The sequence below is a fragment of the Anoplophora glabripennis genome, unplaced genomic scaffold, assembly GCF_000390285.2.
Source record: "Anoplophora glabripennis isolate ALB-LARVAE unplaced genomic scaffold, Agla_2.0 scaffold241, whole genome shotgun sequence".
Lineage (NCBI taxonomy): Eukaryota > Metazoa > Arthropoda > Insecta > Coleoptera > Cerambycidae > Anoplophora > Anoplophora glabripennis.
In genome coordinates, this window is record NW_019416432.1 from 476948 (window position 1) to 490950 (window position 14003).

Below are 14003 nucleotides of genomic sequence, written 5' to 3' on the forward strand. Positions count from 1 at the left end.
CCTGTCGGAAAGTTTTTACACATCAAGAAGTGAAAGCATCCTCTTTTCTTTGCAGAAAACTCATTTCGCAGGGGTAATAAATTTTACTAAGTGGCTTGCTGAGGCCTATTGCCCCACGGGTTGATTCTATCTTTGGAACAAATAAATCTTTCCGGTACAAACCAAAATCAGATTCTTTTTGGGTTAATCGAACAATATTTTTGCTTTCAACTGTTCTGACTTTGCCGACATTTTTTTAGATATACCCTGCGCAATATCGCAGAAACAAATTTTCCTCTAAAATATGTGCCTAATAAATTGAATAGATTTAGATGGTTCAATGACAGGCTCCGAGAGTTACGCAGCGAGTTAAAATATGTTAGAGCTGTTTAAGACAATGAAATAACAATTGAAAATTGGGCAATATACTGTAATGTCAAGAAGACATATGGAAAAGCTATAAAAACTGAAAAACGAAATTCTTACATAAATGAAATCTCCAATTGTACTAATAAAACAAACAAAATATGGAACATAGTAAATAATGAAAGGAAAACTAAAAAGTCAGTACTTAAATCTAGTTTGATCTCAGCTCATGATTTTAATTTGCATTTTTCTAATATTTGTGATTCAAGCTGTCCGGATAATTATAGACCGATTGCAACTGTCCCTGTAGTCAGCAAATTTTTTTAAATAATCATAAATCAGAGATTAACAACCAGTTACTGCGAGAGCAAGCATATTTTCTCTGATTCCCAGTTTGATTTCAGGAAGAAAAGATCTACACTCAAAGCATTATTGTCAATGATTGTGCGATCTCACAAGGGCATCTGACTGTATTGAATTGAGTCTGGCTTACTGCAAGTTGAGAACGGAGTTCCCCAGGGGTCTGTCCTGGGACCCATTCTGTTTCTCTTATATATTAATGCCTTTTGTATTATGTTTGCGGATGACACTACATTCAATACAAGAGACAATGATTTCAGTTTAAGTAGTCTACAGCTTTTTAAAAATTGGTTTTCTTGGAATAAATTAATACTCAGTGAATCCTGAACCCAAAATATTTTATTTAGTACCGAAAATCAGAGATTAAAGTTCTTGGGTTGGTTCTTGACTCCAGATTGGAATGGTCGTCTCAGATAGATCATATTGCTTCTAAGCTGTCGTCGCATATATTTTGTATGAGACAATTGAGGCGGTCGCTTCCTTCTAATGTATTACCCACAGTGTATTTTGCAATTATACACAGCCATTTATCCCATCTTATCACTCTATAGGGTAATTCAAATGTGGCGCATGAGTTGTTTTGCAAAAGGCTGCTGTTCGCATTATTGAGAATTACCATCTTCAGCAGAGCCTACGAAACTTGCCAATAATACAACGTGCGCAGTAAACTTAAACAATTACAGCAGCAGCCTCATTGAAAACACAGAACTAAAAGCTATAATAACTGACAGCACTGGATCTGGCATTTTAACTCACTGCAATATCGGCACTTTCAATTTGCATGTAGTGCAAAATAAATTGTAATCGTCCTGTCTATAATAGTTACTGTTTTGTATTGAAATGTTATATTACTTAAAATAATTATATTATATTGTTTAGTTTCGAAAAAATGACAAATTATTTTGACGTTTGTTTTATATTCTAGAACGAAAAAGGCTTTGGCGTTCTAAAACATAAAAGTATTTTAATTAATATAGAGTAGTTTCATGTTTTTTAAAATGGCACATGAATTCCATTGATGCATGAATGACTATTGTTAATGTTGTTGTTTCTTAGTCAGTTCAATTATATGGTTTTGATTTTATAAATTATTATAGGTACAGAAACTACAACATTTTTCTTGAAAGAAAATAACTATATTTCTGAACATTATATTGGAGTTAAAAAAAATCTAATAAAGTTCTGAAAGGCCTTGTTTGTAAAATGTGAAGTCTTCTTGCTCAGAGTTCTTGCCTTTAATTCTGTCGCTAGTTTTCTAGTGATGTATGGGATTTTTTTCAAAAATTAGTAATAATGTTTTTCAAATTTTTCTTATATGGAATTTGTTTAGCAATTTCTGAATCACTTCTTATACATATGAACTGGGATGTAAATTTTGTAATCAAGAACATAGATTTGTGTGGCTTTTCAGAATATACAATGCAATCGGATTAATGTGGTGGGCTTAGGCTAAGTGTGTGGAGGAATGTAAGCCTTGTGCGCCAGTGGTAAAACAACAATTTTCTTGAAATATATCCCCTCTAAAGATTTTACACGCTTAGCAATATTGTTTGAGTTTTACTATCAAGTAGCCTTTTTGTCGCACTATATGTATAGCAGGAAACCGAAAACAATCCGGAATTTTTAAAACCACAAAGAGATATTTCGATAAAAAATGTTGTGGCAGTTGTACAACTCAGATGTAAATAGAAGCTACTAAAATCAGATATCCAAACAAAATTCAATATCAAAATTGCTTTGTATCTAATAAACTTCCAAAGACAGACTAAAATTCGGCACGAAATTTAATCATATTGGTATTTATGCTCTGTGGTCATCCTATTATCAGCTTTTTCCTCGGACAGAGCTTTAGCAGAACTGTCAGCAGTTTACATATATTCCCGGTTTCCCAACATTTCGGCTTTGAATAAAAAGCGGCTCACTTCCGCATCTCCAAACAGGTCGCAATCAAATTTTATTTGGGAAAGTTATAAATGATTTTCAACCTTTTCAAGCCTATAGGATTAGGTAGAAGAGAAGGGCCTTGCCGTATTCAAATTTAACCAAATAACCCCAAACGTTCTAACGGGGCACACCACTTTATTTTTAGATCGCTTCTTAAAAAAATTGTAAACATTGAATTACAACTGCCGTTAATAATAAATTATTTGTAGAAGGATAATTCATCAAAACACAAGTGTACATTTTTAAGTAAACTTTTTCCGAAAATGGACGACGAGAGAGATATTCATTAAAGGGGAGATAGATATTATATTTTTGCGATATCTTAAAAATATTCAGATATATTTTATTCCCTTTAAACTTAGGCTTAGGGTATGTGTTCATTAATTGTCGCAGTATTATTCAAATCACACATGTTGTGTAAGTGAGAGTTTTAGGAGAGGCTGTTTCATCTGAAAAATTTGAAAAATATTACTTGTTAGAGAAAGAGAAATTCCTGTTTAATTTTTTAGACCAGTTTTTGGTCCCCTTCATTTTTGCCCAAAAAAAAATTATTTTTTATTATTTATATCCAATAACTAATCGATTCCAACCTCAAATAGGACCTCCTCCCTCCCTCCTAGTCAGGATCAAGGTCAATTAGAGGTCAGATTGAGAAAAAGTACAATAAATCAAAGGATCTCATAGATTAAGTTTTTTTGGGTCACCGAGTCCGAATTGTCTATATCAGGCCATTTTAAGTTAGTTTCAAGGTCATTTCAAAGTCAAATTGAGAAAAAAATCAAACAATAAAGTCCGACCACATGTTATACAGGATTTTGAGGTCTTTGAGTTCGAATCCAGGGTCAGTTTGTGTGTATCAGGTTATTTGAAGGTCGTCTCAAGGTCATTTGAAAGTTAATTTTTAGAATAAACCCTGGAATCAATTACCATCCGAATTCGACATCCATTTATATGTATTAATTAAAGTTCAAGGTTATTCCAAGGTTAAATTGAAAAAAAGGACTTCTGGTAGGGTCAGTGAGAGACGATTTCAGACCCCTCTGTTTTCAAGCGAAGCTTGATATGAGGCAATATGGGCTAGTATGAGGTAATAAACGTTTTTATGTAGGAATATAGGTATTTATTGGGTAAGACAGAGTGGAATAAGACGGGTATGTGTTATGATGGCTGGGTATGAAGGTATATTGGTTTATACGTAGTTAGTTAGTTAGTTAGTTAGTTAGTTACGTGATTATACGTAGTTATCCATGGTAAAATGGTTAAGGGGCAGAGTGGGTTAGTGTGAGAGAATACAGCGTTTTATGGAGGAATATGGGTGGATTCGAGGTAATATGAGTTGGTATGAGGAAATACGAGTTTTTGTGAAGTTGAACAGGATTCGGTGAAATACAGGGAAGTCTAAAATCGCCCCTCACTAATCCTACCAGAAAACGTATTTTTTTCTCAAATCAACCTTGAAATGACCTTAAATCTGATTTGATACATATAAACGGACTCAAACTCAGAGACTTCAAAAACGATAATCTATTTCTCGTTTTTTTTTTTTTTTTGGAATCGGTTCAATTTTTTTAATTAAAAAATGTTACCTTTGTTTCTTTAAAATCTAGAGACTAATATATAAGATAGATAAATTTAATTTAAGCTACAACTGTGCACCATCGAAAGCCAATTACGGGGTTGACTAGTCAAACAAAGTAAAAAATAAAGAAATTAATAAATAAAAAGGCATTACACAAAAAAAAATCAAGAAAATCGTTTTGATTTTTGAAGGGAAAATGTCAAATAGGCCAGAGGAGACTTGCAGAAACATAAATCTTAATCATTTAATACAAGATGATGAAATATGCGATTTAGGTATTGGAAGTCTAAATGTGTCATGATGTCTTGAATTCACACCAGGAACATTGAATTCAGTCTATTTAAACTTTCAGGATAACCTATCAAAGAATGCACAATTTTGTCAATAAACGTCAAGACTATCAACCTTGTTCTCAGATAATAATAAAGTCATGTAGATGTCCTATAGGCGGATAGAATCCATTTGACTTAAAATAAATTACCATATTTGGAGTACCAGCCTTGAATTAAGAATAATAAAACTCATATTTTTATTAGCACTACCAACAATTGCATGAAGATAATCAGTGAATGAGGAGAAACAATCAAAATCACTAAATGTGTAGAGTTTTAAGAGAGGGGAATTATTTATATTTAGGAAATGTCAATGTTGCAGATTAATTAGTTTAAAGTTTTTATGTAACAATTCACAGTGTAACTTTAGATACATCAGCATACTTACATTTCACAAGCATATAGTAAGCAAGGTAAGAAGATATATCAGTAACATAAATGTTCAATAATAATGTACTCTGAGGAACCACAGAAGATACACAAAATTGTATCGACTTTAATTCCTTGGCACTAAACAAATTGTTGTCTGTTATCAAGGGACGACTTAAATAATTTAGTATAATTTATCAGAAATCGCAATAGAGTAATTCGAGAAAAATCTTATGATTGAGGCAATCGAAAGTTTTCGTCATATCGAGGATAAGATCTTTTAAGATATCGTGAATAATATTATATCCAGTACCTATCCCCTTTAAGTGTATACAGGGTGGTCCGTTTTTCATGCCTCACCTGCCTTCATGCATCTGGGAAACCCTTAAGATATAAAGAGTGGCTCAAATTAGAAAAAAAATGGCCTCTTCAGGATCATTAAAATAAACCAAACAGATCAAAGATATCTACCGCCGTTCCTGAAAAATTCATATTCAAAGTATTAAAAACGCTGGGCTGGTAGACAAAATTAGATTGAGGATTAAGCTCAGAATGGACGATAATTTGAAGTATCTATTTATGTAGGATTTTATCCTCCATCTGATTCTGTCAAGATCCAATATGGCGCCCATAAAAAAAACAATTGAATGTTGCATAACTGAAACTAGTGGCGGTATAAATTTTCTTTCGACGAAAATGGATTGCTCGTATCTTCTTATCCCCCAGTGCACAATTTCAGCTCTATCTGTTGTGAAATAAGGACGCTAGAGCGCATTTTCTAACATCTTTATTTTTTTCACAATACTTCTGGAACGGTAGCAGATACCTTTGATCGGTTTGGTTTATTTCAATGACCCTGAAAAGTTGCAATTTTTTTATAATTTGATCCACCCAGATGCTCAGGTGAGCCATGAAAAATGGACCACCCTGTATCTCACTTGCATTCAGTTTTTTCTATCCGTCTTGAAAATATCCGGAAACAATTTACGACTGCTCTTAAAGAATTTCTACAATTCAGAATTTAAGAACGTGAGAAAAAAACGTAAAAGTTGGTCCTTTTAAATACTTTCTGTACATTTACTTGAATTTTCTTCTAATTATTGCTCAATCTAAGTCATTTTATATGTTAGAAACAGCAATTAATCTAAAATTACAAGTAAATAACCATAAACAATGACACCCGTCACAAAACAATTAAACCATATATTGCTAGCGGGAAAGCTAGTGGCAACTGAAGAGACCCGCTAAACGACGTGCCTCATTAAATCGCTCCGCAAAAGCCAAATTGAGCGGCTTTATCCATCACAGACATCTCGCCATTGAAAATAGACAGTATTTAAGTGGGTGGCATCATTTGGAAACCTACATAACGCACAGTCGAAATACATATTCAGAGATATTGCGACGTATCGACTTTTTCCTACTCTACAATCAGATTGTCTATCTGATGATTACACCCACTTGTATTCGGAAAAATGATTCAAATTTCAGAAATGGTATAGGATCAATCTCATATGAAAACTGAGAACGAGGAAGTAATTTGAGGGTCCTGTGAGATGACTTTCTTAACAAGGTACACTGTAATAACAAGTATGGTAAAATTCCTCTAGCTTCAAATATTCAAGTAAAATTGCGTGTAATTTTCAGTACGTAAACATTTATGTTAAATATGGCCTTTAAAATTTACTTTTTCATAAACTAATTAAAAGTATTTAACCTAATTCCGTAAAATTAATTTTAAAATGTATTATTACTAATCCTTTATGTGTTTTTACTAGATCTTATGTAAATATACGAATGTAGTGCTAGCTGTTCTTGAATAGGCATGTTTAGATTCATCTGCGGCGTAATAACATAGCAAAGTGTTTCACTACCTAAATATAATGTTACAAATAAATACTAACGAAAGTAAATAATATGATTTTGTGTAAAATAGTCTCAGTATATCTTCATTTGAAGTTATTAATGAGTATGGGATACACTAATAATAACTGTATTGGACTTTGCCTAACCTTTATACGCCATCCATATTGTAGCTTACTATTTAAGACCTGTTTTACATGTAATACTTACATTAAATTTCATTTTTAAGGTTAATGTTTTCAGGAAATGTTCATTGATTCAACCTCAAAATGCAATTGGACAAGAAAACTAGGGGAAACTTTTCATTACGAAAAAGTCTTCATCTTTCACTGTTCCCAGAAAATAATTGAAGAAAGTTTTTTCTTTTTATTTTAAATTAGAAGTCAATTTTATGGAAGAAAATGTATCTCATTTGTTTTAGATAAGTATATATGGTTTATTTTATTAGTCTTGACAGTTAAAAAAGTCTTAGGTTAATCACAGACAATATAGCTTCGGCTCAGACCGCTAGTGGAAAAGGATAGCAGTTTTAAATTTCCGAATTGCCGATAGAGTAAGTACACCACTAGCAAAATTTTAAGAAGAATTAAATGCAGCGGCCCGCATTCCTACGTGTATCCTAGCAACATATAAACAACACTTTGGCAATATTGCCAGGCTTACTTACGGATTTATTTTGTACACTTCTTTTATAAATATCTGTTTTTTGCGTTACTGTATTTACTTAAATGTATGATGTAGGTATTGATAAAAATGTTTTTGAAGAATCTACGAATATCTATGTAGTTTCATATTCATGATATTCTGCAGCGGTGTCACAGTTAGGTTATTTAATCATAATTTCGTTAATTAGCTTCTATTTTTTTTTGGTATTGAAATACTGTAGAAAATATATTTCCAAATGAACAAAATTCGTAATGATATTTTAAACAGCTTGTATTATATTTTTTTTAATATTTGATGATGATAAATTTATTTATTACTACGTCGCGGAATGTAGTTAAAGGATTTTTTTGTATTTTGACATCCACTCGGTCGATAGCCGCACAGTTTAAGGCGTCAGTACTTAAATCGATGTGTCGATCTGCCCGGGTTTCGAATCCCGCGGCCGGTAGACCGTAGATTAGCTATGCTTGTACGGAGGATTGGCACCCTCTGTGGAGGTATGGTAGGGCGGAAGAATGTTGGCTTGGGTCAGTGTGAGAGATTGACACCGGTTGGCATTTGTCCACCCCCCTAATTAATGAGGTTTTCCAGGTGACTCTCATTCCTGCACTGAATGGTTAGGGCCTACCAACATAAGTCGTTCCTGGGCGCAAATGCGGCCTGCGTAATAATAATATGCCGCCTCCTCTCCCGCACAAGTATCCGACTTCTGGGCTAATTCTCGTAGTTAGAATGAGGAGTAGAGATATTATTATTATATTATTATTATTACTTATAGGTTTAATAATTAAATAAATACAAATGTACGACTTTTCCTTTATTTCTTTTGACATCAAAATTTGCTGGCATAAAATATGTTTAAAGGAAAATCATTAAAAAAATTTAAATTCATCCTTATTGAAATAACAAACAATGATTTTTTTAACTAACCTTTACAACAACATACGGAGGATACCTAAAAACGAAATAACATTAAAATACCTACAATTTTTACAAATTTTCAACATGCAAGTAATTGTGATGATACAGTTGAAAATATGCTTTAATTTACTATTTATTGCTTCAAAAACAAATTCAGAATTATCAAACATTTCGTCCTGTATTTTTTCTTTCAATACTTGTAAATTTTGAAGCCTTTAATAATGTATTTTGTTCAAGTGTCCCCACAAAAATATGTCTAAAGGACTAAGGTTTCTAAGGTTTTTTTTACAGTGTTCGTTGAGGGGATTCGTCCTCCCGATAAATTTGCCGATATTGCTGAAAAACATTTGCACATTATTTTTCGTCATCAGAATAACCCATTTTAATTTTTTTAAATTAAAATGGGTTATTCTGATACTGGTAAATCCCATGTACTTTTAAAGGAAGGTTCGTTTCTATCATTTTTGTCTGATTGTGTGCGAGAGAGACAGAGTTATAGTGTGCGATAGAGATAGAGGCTTTGCCCTCATAGAGGGCTTTTCTCTCCCTGTCTCTCTCTCTGCTGTCTTCAGGAGTCTCTGGGGCTTCACCAGCCTCTTCAGGACACCTAGGAGGGAGCGTGGGATAGAGCGGGTGGCCTTTTGAGCCTTCGTCATCGAGCTATGACGTCACAACGTATGAGAAAAAAACAGATTTTGCTCGTAACTCGGAAATGGCTGGAAATATAAACAAATATCCCCTTGGTTGTGAGTAGAGCACTCGGTCGGTGAGGCAGAGCGGGGTGTCACAATATATGAAAGAAAAAAAAAACAGTATTTGCTTGTACCTTGCAAGACTCGAAATACCAAAAAATGGTTCTAATTGGTAATCGAGTGAAAAACGCCCGAAGTACGCATGTCGAAAAAAAAAATCAGGACCAACGGTGTGTGACATCATAGAATACAAAAGTGTTTATAAAAGTGTTTATAACTCAACTCGGAAACGGTGATTTGAATCGAAAATATAATTGAAAAAATGTCCCTTCTGCGTTGAATGCAAAAGGTCCGAAGTCCGTATGTTGAAAATAAATTTCGGAAACAAGAGATGTGTGAGGTGATACAGTAAAAAAGGTCTTATAACTTGGAAACGGTGAGTTGAATCAAAAAAATAATTAAAAAAATCTCCCCACACCGCTACTTCTGATCGACCCTTCTGCGTTGAATGTAAATGGTCCGAAGTCCGTATGTCGAAAATAAATTTTGGAAACAAGAGGTGTGTGACGTCATATAGTGTGCATTACAAAAGCAATTACAGTGTTCAAACCCCAGAATCTGTCGTTTTATTTACAGGAATAATCAATCCTAACTTAGCTAATAGCGTTAATGCACGATACTTCATTTATCTTTATTATTTCAGACATTTTACTCATTATAATACGTGTACGTATACTCCCTCAAAGTATGCAAAGCAAGTTTAATGGGCACTCACCCTCAGTACATCCTACATACGCGAACAATTAATGACAATTTTTAAAGGTCTTGTAAATGGTTATTTATTTATACAGGGTAGCTCATCGAAAACGTACCGCAAGGCATTACAGGGTAGTAATGAACTTTTCGGCAAAATCCAAAAACAGGTAAAGTTTGTTTCTGAGGGGGACAACTTTTGGCGCAAAAAGCATAGCAAAATCTTCAACCCCCTAAGTGGGGGTGCCATCTCCCAAATTATTTTAAATGGGAATGGGGGTCAAGTGGGGGGTCATTAGAAAGGGCTTTTAATTCTCTATACATCGATTCTTACTTTTTGAAAATCGATCCATTATTTTAGAAAATATGCAGCTTTGAAAATACGAACAATATTTTTGACGAGAAATGCGAAAATCGATTTAATTTTACTTCAAAACTTACGGTATTAGCTTGGTAAATTCCTTCAAAAGAATTCGCTGTTTTTTTTTCTGATTTGCGAATTCTTTAGCCTGATTTTGGTGAGCAAAAAATTGTCCGCTTTTTGTTTCGTATTTAGATAGGCCACAAGAAGTTGCTAGATAACTGTCTTGTGACTTGTAGTTGAAGAGTACCAATACTGCCGAGTCTTTTAAATTGATTAATTATGGTGTACTCAATTCCAGAAAGAGTAGAAATTATTGAGCTTTTTTTCAAAAACAATGAATGCGGAAATCGGGTCGCCGAACTGTTCAACCAACGGCATCCTGAGAAACATGCGTCTGGAAAAATTGTTCGCGAATTGGTGGCCAAATTTCGCGAAACTGGCTCCGTTCATAACAAAAAGAGGCAGGTTGAAAATCCGGTACTAAATGAACCTACGGAAATAGCGGTATTGGGGCAAGTGGCAATGGATAGTACGCTGAGTACAATGCAATTGGCTACTGCGACAGGAGTGAGTCGTACAAGTGTCCAACGAATATTAAAAAAATACAAATTCCATCCTTATAAGATTCGGCTAGTGCAAGAGCTAAATGAAGACGATTTTGATCGTCGTTTGCAATTTTGCGAAATAATGACTGAACGAGCGATAAACGATAATTTCCTCTTTAATGTGTGTTTTTCGGACGAGTGTACGTTCTTCTTGAATGGTTTAGTGAATCGCCATAATTGTCGTTACTGGGCTGATACCAATCCAAGGATTTTCCATGAGACACACTCCCAACACCCCCAGAAGTTGAATGTATGGGCAGGTATTTTTGGAAATTCCATTGTAGGTCCTTTTTTCCTTCCTGGAAATTTGACAGGCGATATGTACTTGGATTTACTACAAAATGTCATCGACCCAGCTCTAACAAATATCATAGAGGACGACCCTGCTTACAATGAACACGAACTGATTTTCCAGCAAGACGGAGCTCCTCCACATTACTCGCTCAATGTGCGCAATTACCTAAATGAGACGTTTCCAGGACGCTGGATAGGACGAAGAGGTGCAATTGAGTGGCCCCCTCGGTCACCCGACTTAAATCCTTTAGATTTCTTTCTCTGGGGGCACATTAAAAGCAAAGTTTACAGCACTCCACCTGATACCTTGGAAGATCTGCGAGGACGAATCATTAATGTATGTCGCGAAGTAACACCGCAAGTGCTCCAGAATGTTCGACAACGGTTTGAAGACAACCTGTATCATTGTATGCAAGTTGGCGGACAACATTTTCAGCATTTACTTGACTAATACCGTAAGTTTTGAAGTAAAATTAAATCGATTTTCGCATTTCTCGTCAAAAATATTGTTCGTATTTTCAAAGCTGCATATTTTCTAAAATAATGAATCGATTTTCAAAAAGTAAGAATCGATGTATAGAGAATTAAAAGCCCTTTCTAATGACCCCCCACTTGACCCCCATTCCCATTTGAAAAAATCTAGGGGATAGCACCCCCACTTAGGGGGTTGAAGATTTTGGTATGCTTTTTGAGCCAAAAGTTGTCCTCCTCAGAAACAAATTTGACCTGTTTTTGGATTTTTTCGAAAAGTTCTTTACTACCCTGTAATGCCTTGCGGTACGTTTTCGATGGGATACCCTGTATATTAATACACTCTAAGGATTAAAAATGTTGGAATTGGAAACTTCAAGAAATCATTTTATAAAAAGAGTTATGCTATTTGTATATAAATCCTTTGCAGATTTAAGGCCCAAAACTTTTTGTTCGTCTAAAGCTAGAGCTTTGTTGAAACAAACAATTATACTCGGTATTTGATGCTCATTCAACGTAAACATAAACATCCGTCTTGAATAATTTTACATTTTCATAAATACGTTAATTGGCTGAAATCAACATACTTTATTCCATCATTAAACAAGTTTCTTATTTGAGGGGCACTTGAATATTATTCAGTATTTATTTATTTTTCGATATATCAGATTAACTTCTTGTAAAAAAGAATAAATTAGGTACATTCATAGTTTTTTAAATCATCATGAAGGTAATATGCTAAATAATAAATTAATATACCAGAATTTAATTATATCGGTAATGATGAAGCTAATGAAGGTGGCTGTACGAGCAGCGAAACGTCACGGAAAGTTAGCAGCTCATGGTTGCACCCAGAAGAGGTAATTTTACGTGTTAAAAGCCTACACTGCAAAAAATTATGGTATAGTTTCTAAGCGAAGAAACTGCAGTTTTCTTCAATAATAACACGATTATAAACGTACGATATTTGCTGAGATAGAATCCAAGATATATTTACGAAGAAGCACGCCTTCGTAACTGCAAAACATAGTATGCACTGCAAGCTGCTTCGGTGAACGCCAAGCCGCCAATGTCTTTCTACCTCGGATATCGAATGAGGTTAATTTCAAGAAAGTGACGCAGGGGTCTTCTTCAAATTCTATCTCAACAAGTACCTTTATTGTGCCAGAGTGTAATTTATTACCAGAAAAAACGAGGAAAATATATTAGCAAACAAAAATTATTGATTACTTATATTGTCTTTTTCAGAAAATGTACTATTGGTATATTTTTCTGAATTAAGCAAAAGTATGAAATGTTCTTCATTATGGTCAATATATGCGATGCTCAGAGCTACTTTGAATGTCTATAACAACATCGATATTGGAAAGAATATAAAATTAAAGGTATGCTTGAACCGGCAATAGGATCGTGCTAAGAAATCACGCGTTTTAGAAAATGAACAAATTAAAAAATTTCTAATGGAGGCCCCTGATGATACACATTTAGGTACAGTGTCCTAATATATATATATATATATATATATATATATATATATATAAATANAAAAGCAATGGAGAAAATTTGTATATAAATAGTTAGGAAATTAATTATATGAAATTATTTGTAATCCCGACACCTAAGGGTAAAAGGGAATTTGAATATATATATATATATATATGTATGTATACAGGTGTTTACCGTACCCCGAAATTTTCACATATCTACTGGTGTCTAGCACACCAAAACGTGGCAACGTTGCAATGTCGCGCTAAAAGAATTCAGGTCGCAGTAAACCACCTTAACTTATATCACCTTATATATATGAGTCGCTCTTAACCACGCTACTTGAAGTACATTTTTTCATAAAGTCGCGCTAAAAAAATTTCAGGTCGCGGTAAAATACATTTACTATACTATACTATAGGAGTTGCTCTTAACCACACTACTTGATGTAATTTCTTTCTTTATAATTAATAATTTTCATAATCGCTATTCTGGAAGTTACTTGAAATGTCATCTTCAGTAAACTATAAAAAGACTGCGCTATTTGAATTAAATTAGACATATTTACTATATATACTTAGTAACAATTAGTTTTTGATATCTAACAATACCTACTTTGGTTAAGCGGTGGAACTGGATATTTGACTACTAGAGCCACTTATTTATATATTTGTCTCATTTCATCAAATGCTGACTTATGGTTTATATATATTTCTTACGATTTCAAGGTATTTCATGTATTTCAACAAAACGTCAGTACCAATTATAATTTAGAATTTGCTTAAAAATGTGGAGGTGGGTTAAGGTGTAAAATATTATACAAATCTAAACTATAGCAGTAGTTATCCAAATAAGGCGTCTCATTCTTATTGTCTGATATCGATACAGTTGCGAAGATGGCATGTGCATGCAAAGGGCATTGACCTGCGTATATCAGGTACAGAACGATGATTTGAAAAA